This window comes from Octopus bimaculoides, chromosome Z, assembly GCF_046866305.1.
Source record: "Octopus bimaculoides isolate indiv1 chromosome Z, ASM4686630v1, whole genome shotgun sequence".
In the NCBI taxonomy this organism is placed as follows: domain Eukaryota; kingdom Metazoa; phylum Mollusca; class Cephalopoda; order Octopoda; family Octopodidae; genus Octopus; species Octopus bimaculoides.
The window spans coordinates 39,454,259-39,471,758 of NC_142944.1; the positions used below are offsets into that span (position 1 = coordinate 39,454,259).

Sequence of the window (17,500 nt, forward strand, 5' to 3'; positions counted from 1 at the left end):
GTGTGTGTGTGGTGTGATGCGAGGGTATTGGTGTGTTGTGATGTGAGGGTGTTGGGAGGTGGGGAAGGCATGGGTGGAGTGTGGGTTAGGCTGAGGGTGGGGTAGAGGTAGGGTTCTGTGGGTAGGGTGGGGTGGGTGGTGGGTGTAAGGAATTGGATGGGGTGGAGTGGGAAGGTAGAGTAGGTGTGTGTTGGGGTGTGGTGGGATGAGCTTATGAGGGGGTGTTCACGATGAAGGGGGAAGGGGAAGGTGGGCGTAAGAGAGGGGGAAGATGGGTATGGGAGGGGAGAGAAAGAGAGGAGAGAGGGTGGGTATAAGAGAGGGAAGGTGGATTGAGAGAGGGGGAAGGTGGGTATGGGGGGAGAAAGAGAAGAAGAGAAAGAGAGTGAGAGAGAAGAGAGTGAGAGAGAAGAGAGTGAGAGAGAAGAGAGTGATATATATATATATATATATATATATATATATATATATATATATATATATATATAGAGAGAGAGAGAGAGAGAGAGAGAGAGAGAGAGAGAGAGAGAGAGAGAGAGAGAGGGAGGGAGAGAACGTAAGTGACAAACATTCACAATCACAGCGCGTTGATATGTATATATATGTATGTGTGTGCTTGTGTGTATAATATACGTACACACACATATATATATATATATATATATATATATATATATATATATATGTTAATTCTCTAAATGAAGTATTAACAGTAACTGCACGATAAAGTGTAGTATATTGCCACCTAAGTGTGGCTGACCCCTAGGGGTGGATGTTACTGTTGCTTTTAGCCCCAGGAGGACATCTCCTCCAGCTGGCTTATCGACACACGACTGTGTCCTGTTTGCCAAGGGAAGTTATCCCTCTCACCACGATCTGCAGCACGAACGGATCCGGATTTCAGGGTTATTTCCCTTCGTCGGCGTTCGATAGCTGCTGACCTTGCGAAGTTACATAAAAAGACAATTTTACATTTAACTGTGGCATTACACAATGCTTTCTTCTAGACCCGTACTTCTCAAACTCTATGGTGCTGCATACCGGCAGTTTTTGTTTTCTTTTTTTTTTCCCCCAATGTGTAAGAGACCGGTAATATTTTTTAGTTATTTCTTAATAATATTAATTTATATAATAATATATATAATGAATATAATAATATATAATATATAATAATATATAATAATATATATAATGAATATAATAAAAGTTGACAGTTTTTTTTTTTTTTAATTTTATATTTATTTTGTAAACAATTAATACAATGATACATATGCATTTTATAACCGGCAGCTGATGGCTCACGTACCGGCACCGGTCCGCAGACCACCACTTTGGGTAGCACTGTTCTAGAGTACATGTTAAACTTCTATAAGAAACGGAGTAACAGTGATTTCGAAGTGTTGACTTTGAGAGAGCAAGAAAGAAAAAGACGCTCACATACGTTCGCACGAGTACAACCACATATATATGGGGAGGTATTAAGATGCGCACACGCACACACACATATTAGCAGTGACGTATGCATACTACTTTTATCTTTTACTTGTTTCAATCATTGGACTGCGGTCAATACTTTTAAGTTTGGTATTTATTGTATCGGTCTCTTTTAGCCAAATCGCTAACTTATGGGGATGTGAAGAAACCAACATCGGTTGTCAAGAGGTGGTGAAGAACACAAACATACGCGCGTGTACACGAAGGGTCCCCACCGTCACCAAAAATTTCTGTAAACCGGATCCACTTACAAGTCTTTGGTCGTCCCGAGGCTATAGTAGTCATTTGTCCAAGGTGCCCATGCAGTGGGACTGAACCCGGAACCATGTTTTTAAGAAACAAGCTTCTTACCACAAGAACACGCCTGTGCCCCTATAATTCATTCACTAATGATTCATGCACAAAGCCAACAATTTTGAGAAGGGAAACTCCAATCCTCATTGGACTTTTATTTTATCACAGGGAAAATATATTAATGACTTCTGCAGGATTCGAATTCATAACGTACAGTGATGGAACAAATACTGCAAAGCAATTTTCCCACTCTTTAGCGTAAGTCCAGCAATTTGAGGGAAGGGTCTATTCTATTAACATCAACCCCGGTGCACAACTGTTACTTACTTTATTGGCCCCTAAAAAGATGAAAGGCAACATAAACCTCAGCAGAATTTGGATCCAGAACATAAAGATGGACGAAATGCCGCTTTGCATTTTGTCCGGCGTGCTAACGATTCTGCCCACAAGGCCAACAAGTTCGAGGGAAGGGTTGATCGACTACATCAACTCCAATATTCAAATGGTACTTATTTTATCGACCCCAAATTTCCTTAATATGGACAAAACAGGAAAAACATTGTTGCTTGAATGTTATATCAGGAGCGAACCAGGGAAGCGAGGCTACGGAAAAAAAGTTATTGGAGGTCCGGAAAATATATTACCAACATAATGAGATTAAGGATATAAGTGGGGGGGGGGGGGAATTGGCTGATCAGATTAGAGAAATCATAATTTAAAAACAAAAAAGTGGATAGAAAAGATTGAACAAGAGGAGATTACACTGGCAGTGCGAAAGGAACTGCAGGAAACTTCTTGTCCAAAATAAATACTCGTTGAACATAAGAATCTACAAAGCTTAGACATGGAATGGGGAAATGTGCCAAATGTACCATCTATAGAATAGCTGAATGTGTACTTCATACTGGAGAGTCGCTGAAATAAATTAGCCCAGAACTAGCCACTCTCGGCGACAGAATTGTGGAAGTGATGCTCCTTGAGGAAAGGAAAAGGTTACTATCAATGAAGTTATATAACAAAGCTAGGATCAGAACTCAGGAAAGAGAATGAAGTTGTCATGAGAATTCTAATTAAGGATATCCCTGATTCAAATTCCTTAATGTATGCCATTGTTTATGTCATTACTGAGAACATGGAAATGTTTAGAGAAAGGAAAGAACAAAGAAATCAAGAACCATTCTGGACAATAAAAGAAAGCGTTGATAGATGGCGGAAGGATTTAAATAAGATCAAGGAAGTAAGGACTCGTTAATATGAGGCTCAATGAAAGAGATCAGAATGACATGAATAAGAAATAACACCTGGTGGATTAAGGACATTCTGATTATATCGGATACGTTAAAACAGAAGATCAAAGCGAGAAGAATTAAGACCAAAAGAAACGAGGAAAGTTTACAGTCTAAACAAAATCAACTGTTTGGAACAAATCAGAAGCTGTTGTATGAGATTCTGGATGGAGGAGATAAGAAAGAAGCAGAGTTGCCTCCGTTTTGGAGCAAGATCTGGCCAGAAAATGTCAAAGACAACCACAAGGCACCCTGGCTTTATGAAGTGGAAGAAGAATGTGTTGACATGGAGATACAGGAGAACATCAACATCACGTTGGAAGATATACAAGCAGGAATCGGTAAGATGAGAAACTGGAAGACAACAGGCCCGTATCTAGTTTAAGGTTTTTGGTTCAAAGGTTTGATGAATTTACATCCTAAGCTACAAAAATGCAAGGCCGTGTGCACCAAAGAATTGTACAAGAATTATGTTGATACAGAAGAACCAAGCCAAGGGTGCTGGAACGAGTAACTATCGTCCGATTGCTTGTTTACCTATGACGTGGAAGCTTCTAAATGGGATAATGGAGGGAAAATTGTACGAACATCTTGAAAGAAATGAACTCATAACAGATAAACAGAACGGCTGCAGGTTGGGATCACGAGGACCAAAGGATCAGTTGCTGAAACTGTGAGAAAAGGTTGACAAGTTTATCAAAGGTTTGGATTGACTATGAGAAGGCGTATGGTATAATTCATTACTCTAGAATGTCTGGAGATGGTCGAGACAGCTAAAAATATTTATTCAAAAATCAGTATGAGGAACTGGAAAACAGTTTTGACAGAAGATAGAAGGGAAATTGGGCAAGTCAACATCAAGATGGGATTCTTTCTAAAAAAAAGACTCTGTGTTACCCCTTCTGTTTATTGTTAGTATGTTGCCATTCTCCATGGTTCTAAGGAAAATGGAAGCTGGTTGCAAACTGCTGAAGAACATGAGACCAATTAAACACTTACTGTTTATGGATGGTTTAAAGCTTTACAGAGCTAGCAGAGGTTAACTGTATTCCCTTATTCAGACCATACAAATTTTCTCTCATGACATCCAGATGGCATTTTGGTCAAGATAAATGTGCTGTTACTGAACTGAGGCTAATACGAAAAGTAGACAGCGGTGGAGCACAATTTCCAGATGATGAGCAGATAAGAAGTGAACGGAGAAGTTTACAAGTTTTTAGTGTTTACAATTTAGCCAGATGTTGTGTCTCTAAACAGCAGGATGGAGCTGAGATGTAACATAGACAACTCGAGAGAACAATGGAAAATAGAAAAAATAATTCCTTCTGCTATAGGCATAAGACCTGAAACTTTGGGGGAAGAGTGCTAGTCAATTTCATCGACCTCAGTGACGACTGGTACTTATTTCATTGGGCCCGAAAGGATTAAAGGCAAAGTCAACCTTGGCGGAATTTTAACTCAGAACGTGAAGACGGACGAAGTACCGCTAAGCATTTTATCCGGTGTGCTAACGATTCTGTCCGCTTACCGCCTTAATAATAATAATGGTTTCAAATTGAGAGAAAGAGAGAGGAAGAGACCAAAATTCAAATTTTCACTCTAAACTATACTCAGAAATAATAGAGAAAAATCAAGACGTTATAAAGAATAATGACGTCATAGATTAGAATATTTACCATGTAGAATGAGAGCGTAACAAAATTTTTAATTAAACGGCTTATTTATCAGAGGGAAAAGTTCCAAAAGCCGACGCTTTTCGAAATATATCTAAGCCCTTAAACAACTAAGAACATCGATCAAATGCTAGCACATGCAAATACAAATGTAAATGAATTACATATTCCACAAGGTATATTAAATGGTTCCGATGAAAACATCGAAGAGATGGAGAAAAAGGAATTACCTTTATCTAAAAGTGTAACGGAGGTAAGCGGGAATGCGGCCACGTTGACAAGTAAATCTGAACTAGAAAAATCAGAAAGTTTAAGCAAACAGCAGTTTGAAACATCAGGAAGACTCACGAAGTCTGCAGAAAATCAAGATACCGAAAACAGGAAGAACAAGACTAAACTTATGATTCCGAAGAAAAAGTACTTTCGCAAAAATGTAAATTGTAGAGAATCGATAAGTTTTAGAGAACTTCCAACGCCAAAAAATGCTAATTACACTCAAACGGACGATGAATATTATGTTTTTAAAAACAAATTAAAAGAATTAGAAACAGAAGTTAAAGAACTGAAAGATCATATAGGCAATCTAAGAGAAGTTAAAGAAAATTTATTGTCTAATATTAAAACTTATCAGCAGAGTAATAAAACTTTATCGGAATATTTTGAACTGACGTGTAGAGAGAAGGATAGTTTTCATAAGAAACTTCGCGAAATCGAATTGGTTTGCTATGACAAACCAAATCGATGTTTAGTTAAATTAATTACAGCAATTTTAAACGAAGAAGAATATTGCGATGAGAAAAATAAAGATTATTGTACAGTTATGTAGAAAAGAAACATAAAACGTATATTATTTATCAAAATAGAAAGAAAAGTAACTGTACTCTTACTAATTTGAGATTTTTTAAACAAAAGTATTTTTGAAGTTTTATATATATATATATATATATATATATATATCTTCATTTATGGGTTTCAGCTAGAGGCTGTGGCCATGCTGGTGCACCGCCTTCACTGCATCCGGGGATTTCTCCAGTTTTGCTTCTGGTGAAGTAGCGAATTGGACGTTGCCCCTCTTCTTTGTGCCTCCTACCGCGATGTAGGCTCATCCGGTATTGCAGATAAAAAAAAAAACTCTGTGTGTGTGTGTGTGTGTGTGTGTGTGTGTGTGTGTGTGTGTGTTGTGCTATTTTAAGGTTAAAGCGATTTGCTGTTCCGTTAGTTTATGTTTGGTTCGCTTTAAATATACTTTCGTATTTTGAATATGTGCAAGGATTGGACAAAATAATGGAAAGCACCTCTTTTTATTTAACTTTTCTTTCTTTCTTTTTTTTATTGGCAATAACACAAAAATTCAAAACTGTTCTGCTCTGTATTCATATGCATTATGTGTGCCTTGTACTTCATGATATTGTCTTTCTTTTTTTTTTTTTTTTTTTTGGTTTCAATTTTTGCCGATATTTATATTTTGCAGATATTTATAAAATGTGCGACTTTTCCGATTTCCAAAAGGGAACCAATTGTTGAAGCGCCTATGGCTGGAGCTTCGGTCACTAAAACTGTTGAGTTGTTTAATATTTTAAGAGGTACAGTCTCTAAAACTATATGTTGGCATTCTAAAACCAAAGCTATGGTTGATGCCACAGGTGGACCAATTCAGTATTAAAACAACAAACTTCCATTTAGCAAGGTGTTCCCATTATTTTGTCCAACCTGTGTATATCGATAGGTAACAATGTCAAATGGAATCTGTACTCTAATTAATCTATACGTTTACAGTCTTAGGTTGATTAGTCCTTAGGTTATTATCATTATTTCCCGTTTTATGTATTGGCAACGTGGTCTTCGACAATGTTTAATAACTTCTGTTCAATACGTTTAGTTCGGTAATCCGTTTTTATGTTTTATGGTCTTTAAGTTCCATAGTTCTTGAAGTGGCAATGTCTGTTTTCATGATATTTCTATTTTCTACATTATATTTTAGTCTTCTTTGCTTCGCAACTATAATCGCAACGATTTAACGTTTAAGATTTGTTGCTTGTATCTGTTTCGCAACAAAAATAAGTAGGCGTAAACATAATGAGCACATTACGCTCCGTTCCACTCCTTGTTTATTAATTCCCAGACAACGTTTACGCACGCGCGCGCGCATATGAGTTGTCTCGAGAGAACAAATTCTCTCCTTACAGACAATATGTCCGACTTTATGCGAACATGTTAAATATGACTGTACATAACTGTTTCTTTCAACGCTGCTTAGTGCGCCTCTAATTAATTTATTCGAGCCTGACAAACTTTACGCACGTCAGTATATGTACCATTAGCTATTCTAAAAATAAGAGCCATCAGCTCTTAGTAGCTATGAATGATGGCCTTATGGAGTGAAACGACCAGACAACGTCATAGTGGCGTATTTACACCTATATTGTCAATATGGGGAATTTCTTCTTTTGAGACAATTTGTGTAGCGTATTGCCTTTGCATGTTGGAAGGTACATGAACATATTAAATAACTATAACACTCTCTGTCTCAGTTCTCCCCAAATTTTCTCCCTCTCCACCTATTTACCCAACTATCTATCTATATATATATATATATATATATATATATATATATTATTATTATTATTATTACCCATTGCCAATCTCTCATACTGAATATATACGACGCAGTAAATATTTTCTGCAGATATATTCCTGGAATCAGCGCGCCAAAACGAAGACTTCTGAATTTCACCATTAAGCTGTAATTAGCAGAACCATATACACGCGCACCCATGGCGGTGGGCTACTTTGTATACGATTCTGATGATTACGGTTACATTACAAATCAGGCTGAAGAGGAATGGACAATCGGTAAGATTTGTTAAATCCGAAACCGGTACTTGTTTAATAATGTTTTTTTAGGTGATTTTAAATGCCTTGCCCGCTTACGTTTTGGTATACTGCTATATTTCATGCTGAGAGCAATTTAGGTCTTAATAGACACAAAATGTGATCTATTTCTAGCACATTAATTGTCCACGTTAGTGGTCAACGTTATTTTTAAATATATATATATATATATATATATATATATATATATATATATATATATATATATGTCTACAACTGTCTATCTCTCCATCCGTCTATATCTGTCTGAGTATATGTCTAACTATTCCTCTATCTCAGTTTATCAATCTAACAGCCTCTCTCTCTCTCTCTACTTTTGTCTGTCTGTCTGTTCGTATGTCCGTATGTATGTATGCATTTTAATTATTTCGCTTAAGCATAGCGATACTAATAACCTGATGTTAAAATTCAATATACATATGCTTCAAAACGAAGCGTCAGTTAAGTTCAGAGCAGGAATACGAAATTAAAATGACAAAGGAATCAGAAATTGTCATGAACTTCATTAACATACTGCTGTTCTGCAATGCACTCATAGTTGAGAGTTTATTCATGAACACACGCGCCATATATTCGAATTAACACACACCCACATTATACATAAATAAAAATTATTTTTACATTAATAAAAACAAAAAACCAACTTCATATATCTATCTGTCTCTATCTAAATGTCTATCTCTCTATTCTTCTCTATCTATCCATCTGGCCATCCATCTATCTGTTCATCTATATACCTACTTACCTATCATCTATCTGCCGGCGTAGCTTTCTACCTACCAACTTACCCATTTGTCTGTCTGTCTCTGTACGTCATATCTATATGTAAAGATACGTGGCGTGCGCGCATATATTCGCATATATCTACATAAATATTTTTACGTTTTTATTGAAGACAGAAAAGTTAAACACAAACGAATATTCAACCCTCCTCCCGTCAGATTTTGACGAGAGCGCCTACCCCCTAGTTAGTCACTTAGTTGTATAATATACGTCATTTATGTTAGCAAGTTCTTCCACCTTGATAATGGCTTATGATTTAGGTAGAAGGCCATCAATTTCGAGGGGTTTTAACCGATACCATTGACCCCTACCCATTAATTCTAGAAAGAAGACGACGGGTACTTGAAGATACGTACATCAGGGTGTTGATAACAAGACGGAGACGATTTGACTAAAGGGTATTTAACAGCAAGAGGAAGGTAAGGGGATAGAGGGATGAAGAAGGGATGAATAGAAAACAAATATAAAAAAAAAAAGAGGAGAAAGGACTTTCTCCAAACACCGCCGCCAACATCACCACAGGCAGACTCGTTACAACGTTGGAGAGACTACTTTATACATATTAGGGTCTTCAGATACTGATGGAATGGAATGGGCAGCGTTATGAAACGTAAAGTACAGGCGTGGCTGTGCGATGGAAAACTTTGGTTCTTAACCACCTAGTTTCGGGTTCAGTCCCTCTGCGTGGCACCTAGGGCAAGTGTCTGCTATTGCGGCTTCGGACCAACCAATGTCTTTCGAATGAATTCGAGAGCGTGAATGTTTGCATCTCCTTGTCTTGATATCGCATAATGCTACTGTCACACAAGTAGTCATTCGTTTTCAATATTTTGTGAAAACGTATCTGGTCATGGGGGAAATATTTATTTACTTTACTCGGAAACAGGTGAGGGTTGATTGTAGGAAGGGTATCTGGCTGTAGGAAAGCTGCTTTAATGAACTCCGTGCAAGCATGGAAAAGTGGATGTCAGGACGTTATGGTGGTGATGATGATAATGATGGCGACGACGTCACCACCTTCATGGTGAGGACTTTGGCTTCGAAGCCAAATTCTCTCTATTTCATGGCTAAACTGCCATATTTCTTCAGTCCATTCTGCTTTCACCTGGCATAGTGAAATGTCCGGTCTCATACAACTTTTGATGATGTCTAGTTGATACTGTTCTATATTTTAGAGATGAGGAATTCTGTACATTATTTACATTGGACGGATATGTGTCCTCATCTTGTTACTACAACGGTTCGGCTGAGTTACTCTCCAGCCTTCATCAGGTGCCCCTGGGTTTTCATTCCTAAGATGTTTTTTTTTTGTTGCTGATGTTGTTGTTATTTATTCATTTATATATTTATTCAAGGTACTGCCTGCAATTGAACTCGCAATCTTGGGGTTAGTAGCCCGCGCTCTTAACCACTACATGCCTGTGAGCAATTATAGAGTGAATTTTAGGACTTATAAACCTAATATTCTTGCATCCTTCCTTAATACCGGTTCCCATATTCTGCTCATATCTGCACTTGGTCTGCTTATGAAGTTATTATGTCCCAGCATATGTGCTGCTTTTTTAGTGTTCGTATTTTCCAGTGGTGTTCTCTGTCTATTATTTTAACTTCATCCTACAGGGGAAGGTGATCTCTGCTTGTTCCATACATGATCAACTATACCCTATTTATCAATATCTCCTTGTATCACAGCTTTGCAATGTTCCTCTACCCTTATTTTGAGGGGGCGACATATTTCGCCTTTGTATAACCTACCACAGCTGCATGGGATGGAGTACATGCTGTCTTTGGTCATATTCTCTTCTATTGATTGTTTTACTCAAAGGAGATATTTGCGAAGTGTTGTATTACTGTTAAATACTGTCCTGATGTCATATGGGCCGCATATCTTTTGTATCTTTTCGGAGAGGCCTTTCCCATAGGGTAGACAGACTATGGACAGTTTATCGGTTTCATCCCCTCTTCTCTTCCTAATTGGAGTGAAGAGTATGTTTTTTGGGTAGTTGTTGCTTAATACATTTTTACTGAGCTTGATCATTTCTTCTTGGTGGGTATCACGATCGCTACTTATATTCTTTGCTCGATGATTTAGGCACTGAGCAATCTCTCTCTTTACACTGTATGGATGGTGGGGATTGAAGTTGAGGTATCGTCCAGTGAAGGTCAGCTTGCGGTATACGGATGTCCTGAATCCATGCTTAGTGCGTGTTATTAATACGTCCAGGAATGCTAGCTGATTGTCTTTTTCCTTTTCTATTGTGAATTGTATGGGTGGCTTTATAGAGTTCACATGATCTAGCAATACTTGGATATAATAATATCGGCAAAAAAATACCTTAGGAATGAGAACCTAGAGTTGGGTTCAAAATTCCACCGGGACACCTGATGAAGGCTGGAGAGTAAATCAGCTGAAACGTTGTGGTAACAAAAAACAAGATGAGGGCACATATCTGTCCAATGTAAATAATGTATGTTTAGTTGAATCTTCCATTCAGGAAGGTCTGCTAGGCACCCCTAATCATCATCCATAGCATACTTCCATGATCCAATTGGCTTTCTCCCAGAAATTGAGAGCCGTTGCATAAGATCATGGGCAGATATTCCCCAACAGAAACCCTCACGGACAAACCTCAATGTCGAGGATTCTGAATAATTCTCAAACTGATGGTTAAACTCCCGTATTTCCTCAGTCTTACAAAATTTGGGCTTCCGCCATTTCACCTTAATATGGTAATATGGCACCAGTGAGTTCAGCTAGAATCACTTGTTTTGATGAAAGGGAGAGGAGTACAATCTATAATATACGAGAGTGTTGACAAGACAAGGAAAACTTGGGACGTCCCATAGCGATGAGGGGGAAAAAGGGGGCGAAAGAATCATTATAACTGAAGACCTGTTATCTACAAGGAGAGAGGTGGAGGTATAAGAAGCAGTGAATAAAGAGAGGTGTTGACATGACAACCAGAATTTTGGGGGCCAGTTCCACACATGAACCTAACTTCATTCAAGGTCAGTTAATACCCTGCTAGGAAGGAAGAGACAATCTCTCTCTCTCTTTCTCCCTCTCTTGCTATACACACACACACACACACACACACACACACACACACAGAGTGAGAGATAGATACACAAACGTACCACATACAAACATACGCATAGAGATGCGTGTGTATATATATATATATATATATGTATATTATGCAATTCAAACACACACGCACACACGAGTGAGTGCATAAGCGAAAGAAACAGGCACTTAACATATTTTGTAGGAGTTATATTATTAAAGAACAGTTTCATTCGGCCCCACGCAACTTGACGATAATAACAATAATAGTTTTAAATTTTGGCACAAGGCCAGCAATTTTAGGGCAGAAGGCAAGTCGATTAGGTCGACCATAGTACTCAACTGGTACTTATTTTATCGATCCGGAGGGGGTGAAAGGCAAAGTCGACCTAGGCGGAATCTGAACTCAGAATGTGAAGATAGATGAAGAGTAGCTAAGCATTTTTCCTGACACACTAACGATTCTGCCAGCACGCTATCTTTATATATATATATATATATATATATATATATATATATATATATATATATATATATATATATATATATATATATATATATATATATATATATATATATATATATATATATATATATATATAAGCGCAGGTGTGGCTGTGTAGTAAGAAAATGGCTTCCCAACTACATTGTTCCGGGTTCAGTCTCACTGCGTAGCACACTCGACAAATGTCTTCTATTATAGTCGACCAGTCTTGTGAGTGGATTTGGTAGACGGAAACGGAAAGAAGCCCGTCGTATATATATATATATATATATATATATATATATCGGTGAGAAAGTTGGTATGTGAAAGCACGTGGTTGGATGTATAAAAGATAATAAGAGTGAAAAAACTACAGAAGGCTTGTGTTACATGGTTAAAGTATATATTTAAATTATGTCAGAAAAATGTTAGAAAAATGTTATAAAATCTTTTTGGTATATAAACATTGTATTTTGAGAAATAACCGGTTTCGTGTTGTCTTTTCAAATTTCTCTACTTCATTGTAACGTGTTCGTTCAAGTCTGAAAAAGAAGTTCTAGATAGGGGGAGGTAATTAGGGATTTCTTCCGGTATAGGGGACATAATCGAGATCTAGGAGGTGGTAGAATTTGATTAATTTACCATGGTTTTGTTCTATATTTTTTTCTCCATGGGGTGTTGAATTTCCTTATTTAAAATATATGCACATACATGTATATATTTGTGTATCTGTGTTTGTCCCCCCACCACTAGACAACCGATGTTGGTCTGTTTACGTCCCTGTAACTAAGCGGTCCGACAAAAGAGGCCGATACAATAAATACTAGGCTTACAAAGAATAAGTTATGAGGTCGATTTATTCGATTAAAAGGCGGTGCTCCGGCATGGCCGCAGTCAAATTACTGAAACAAGTAAAAGAATAAAATATATATATATAGACACACACACAACGGGATTCTACACAGTTTCCGTCTATCAAGTTCACTCACAAGTCATTGGTCAGTGGTCGTGCCAAGGTGGCGAAAAGTGGGACTGAACCCGAAACGAAGTGGTCGTAAAACGAGCTTCTGAATACCCAGATGAGAGAACCAGAGTGAGTGGTGAGTGGTGAGTGGGGGGTGTGTGTGTGTGTGTGTGTGTGTGTGTGTGTGTGTGTGTGTGTGTGTGTGTGTGTGTGTGTGTGTGTGTGTGTGTGTGTGTGTGTGTGTGTGTGTGTGTGCGCGCGTGCGTGCATGTGCGTGTGCGCGTCTGTAGTCGAATTTCTGATTCTAATTTAGGCACAAGTGCAACCAAGATTTTGGGACTTACCCGACCAAATACATGGCACTACATCATTGACAATTTATTCTTTCGACTGCAGACCGAGGAAAGGGCAAGTGGGCATAGACTGGATTTGAATTCAGAATATAGAAACCCTGGATTAAAGAACCACAAAGCATTTTGTTCGGCACTTTATAAAATCTATGTATATATATATATATATATATATATATATATATATATATATATATATATATATATATATATATATATATATATATATATATACTTTATTTAAAAGCAGCAGAAATATAACAAAAGACTGTTACTCTGAGTTTCACGTTCCCGTTCATCGATGAACGGGAACGTGAAACTCAGAGTAACAGTCTTTTGTTATATTTCTGCTGCTTTTAAATAAAGCATATTACTCTATCTCTGGTATTTGAGTACTCTTTTTTCCACCTTGTTGCACATTTTATGTGCTTACTCCGGTATATATATATATATATATATATATATATATATTATATATATATATATATATATATATATATATACATACATACATATATATATATATATATATATACATACATACATACATAGCCACCTGTTGTTATGTCCTGTTAATTGCATTTGTATTTGTGTAACATTTCTCCGTTTTTTCCGTCCTTGTTTTCGTATACATTCGCTGCTTTCTTCCAAGGAAACTAATGCCCTGAGCTTTTTCCTTGGGGCTGGCCAGATTGGAGCAATATCGAGTATAACCAGCCGAAATTGCAAAGATAATCTGGAATTCGACTGAGGATAGACAACTCCGAATGACCCGTCCTTGTTTTCTTTGTATCGTCTGTCTATATGTTTGCGTTCTTGTCCCATTTTTGTATTATATATATATATATATATATCTCAAATGGTAAGATTTGTTAAATCCGAAACCGGTTCCTGTTTAAGAATGCTTTTTTAGGTGAATTTAAATGTCTTGCCCGCTTACGTTTTGGTATGCTGCTATATTTCATGTTGAGAACAATTTAGGTCTTAATAGACACAAGATGTGATCTATTTCTAGCACATTAATTGTCCACGTTAGTGGTCAACGTTATTTTTTTTTAATGTACCTTAATCCCCTGAGATTCTGAATCTCTTTGATTCTTTAGATGTGCTGGCCTCCTGATAATTAATCGATATTAATTAATATATGATTATTACCAGATTTTATAATAATATTTTACCCATTACCCATGTTCTCATACTGAATATATACGACGCAGTAAATATTTTCTGCAGATATATTCCTGGAATTAGCGCGCCAAAACGAAGACTTTTGAATTTTACCATTAAGCTGTAATTAGCAGAACCATATGCACGCGCACCCATGGCGGTGGGCAACTCTGTATACGATTCTGATGATTGCGGTTACATTACAAATCAGGCTGAAGAGGAATGGACAAGTGGTAAGATTTGTTAAATCCGAAACCGGTTCCTGTTTAAGAATGCTTTTTTAGGTGATTTTAAATGCCTTGCCCGCTTACGTTTTGGTATGCTGCTATATTTCATGTTGAGAACAATTTAGGTCTTAATAGACACAAGATGTGATCTATTTCTAGCACATTAATTGTCCACGTTACTGGTCAACGTTATTTTTTTAAATGTACCTTAATCCCCTGAGATTCTGAATCTCTTTGATTCTTTAGATGTGCTGGCCTCCTGATAATTAATCGATATTAATTAATATATGATTATTACCAGATTTTATAATTATATATATATATATATATATATATATATATATACATACAAGCTGGTGTACCCGGTAATTCACGAGGGTAAAGATGTTCTATTGAAACGCCTAATTACACTGATATAAGAAAGCAATTTCATTATAACTGCCACAGAAGGTGCATTTTCCGTTATGAAAAAGTACAAAAGACTGTCAGCTGGAGGAGGGAGAGATCGTTGGATGTTGGCGAGAGAGGTTTCGAAGGTTGGCGAAAAAGATTGTCGGAGGTTGGTGAGAGAAGTTGTCGGAGGTGCGAGAGGCAAAGACATTATTCTGCCCAGCGAAGGCATCTGGGAAATGTATAACTGCTGCCATTCACAGAAAAACTAGTTTTACCGTGAGAAAAGCGCTGTTGAAGTGTTGAGTGAAATTCGGCAATCGAGGATCGAATCCATGCGATGCCTGCATGAAGCCATTGTAAAAATGCAGAATTATCGATGCCTGCATGAAGTAACTGTAAAAATGAAGAATTATCGGAGTAATGGGCATTCAAAAAAGTATGTATGTATAGAAATGTATGAATGAAGTCTTTAAGGTTGAAGATTCAAATTAAGGAAGTGCAATAATAATGTTTAGCAGTTCAAAACTGTGAACATTGAAATGCAGAATTAGGTCGGATGATCGTGAGAATCAAATATTGATCGCTTCACTAAAATCTTCAGGCAGTATGGGTTATTTCCCTTGGGTTTAAATAAAATATTATTAATATGTAGTAGAAGAAGGATCCATTAGAAGGGACATTTTATCGATTTTTTCCAACAAATAAAGTATAAAAGTGATATTGTCTGCAAAAATTAGATATAGGACAAACGAAAAAATCAATAATCAAAGTAATCGAACATAAACAATGAAATGGGTTATTTTCCTTGAGTGTTTAAAAAATATATTGTACAGATGCTATGGGTTATTTCCCTTGGGTATTTTAAAAAATAGTTATATGTAGATATAAAGATCCCTTCCAGGGCCGTATTATTGAGTTTTCAACAATCTAAGTATGTCACGAGGTTTCCAGACATGAGTTCTACTCACGTGTTAAGTTTCATCAAAATCAATAAAACTATGTAGGAGGAGTTAGCTAACAACGCCACAAACAAACACACACCGATTTTCCACATATGTAGTAGATATACAGGGTGCGGCAGAAGTAACGCTCTTCTGTATTTGAGATTTCTAGTTTCTAATTGAGTTACTTTGTTATTTCCTAAAACTTCCGTGATTTTTTTCATTGGTTTATTATTCGTTTCTTTAAGTAATGCAATAAATTTGTGTTCAATAAAAATTACTTAAACATTTATATACTATAAAAGTTATTAGATGCAAAAAGGATGTTGCTCCTGGCGCACCCTGTATATAAAAACCCTGTTGTTAAGAACCTCACTTCGCAACCGTGTTTTCGGGTTCAGTTCCATTGCGAGGTACTTTTGGGAACGCCTCCTATATTATAGCCCCGAGCAAACTAATGTGAGTGGGTTCAGTACACAGTAACTGTATGTCAGCCAACTATATACAGACAGCCAGACAGACGTATATACATACATTTGTGTGTAAGATGGAGGTGTTGGTCGTTGATAATTGTGTGTGTGTGTCTCCTTGCATTTGCGCCGCCCCTTTTGATGACTGTTGTAGATTTATGTCCTCGTCACTTAAAGGTCGGGTAAAAAGAAAAGTAAATATATGTGTGCGTGTCTGTGTGTGTGGGAGAGAGGGAGAGAGAGAGAGAGAGAGAGAGAGAGAGCGTGTGTGTGTGTAAAAAGCCCACACACATACATACACACTCGTCTTTTATCGTTCATTGGACGTCTGGATTTCCATGCTAGCAATGGATGGGAGTATGTGTGTATAATATATCTATATTCTATATGTATATGTGTAAGTAATCAGATATGTAAGTGAATACATACATATATATATATGTGTGTGTGTATATATATATATATATATATATATATATATATATATATATATATATATATATATATATATATATATATATATATATATATATATATATACACACACACACAGAGGCGTGGCTGTGTGGTAAGAAGCTTTCTTCCCAAGCGAATGATTCCTACTATAGCTCCGGACCGACCAAATTTTTGCGAGTGGAAACTGAAATGAGTCTGTCGTATATATGTATACATATCTATGTGTCTGTCACCCAACCACCGCTTCATAACCGGTGATAGAGTATGTTTACGTCCCCGTAACTTAGCGGTTTAGCATAAGACACCGATAGGATAAGTATCAGGCTCATAAAAGTACTGGGGTCGATACATTGAACTAAAAATTCATGGCCGCAGTCTAATGACTGAAAGAAGTAAAAGACAAAAGAAAGGATATATATATATATATATATATATATATATATATATATATATATATACTAACAGCTAAGCCCGGTTTTTCCCGGTCGGTTTGGAGGATGAGGCTGTAAAACCTGCTCTGCGTAAGCATTCGACTTGTTTGGGCACGCTTACGTTAAAA

At 37.0% G+C, this 17,500-nt stretch overlaps 1 protein-coding gene and 1 long non-coding RNA gene across 11 annotated transcripts in view; both read right to left on the reverse strand.

Moving 5' to 3' along the window:
• Positions 1-4,208, reverse strand: part of LOC149132223 (uncharacterized) — a 26,053-nt gene extending 21,845 nt beyond the window's left edge. The window contains exon 1 of the long non-coding RNA XR_016244760.1: positions 4,074-4,208. This is a non-coding gene — a long non-coding RNA (uncharacterized LOC149132223). The remainder of the gene's footprint in view (positions 1-4,073) is intronic.
• The window catches only part of LOC106873692 (lipopolysaccharide-responsive and beige-like anchor protein), a 479,623-nt gene that overhangs the window by 322,678 nt on the left and 139,445 nt on the right, over positions 1-17,500 (reverse strand). The window lies entirely within an intron of this gene.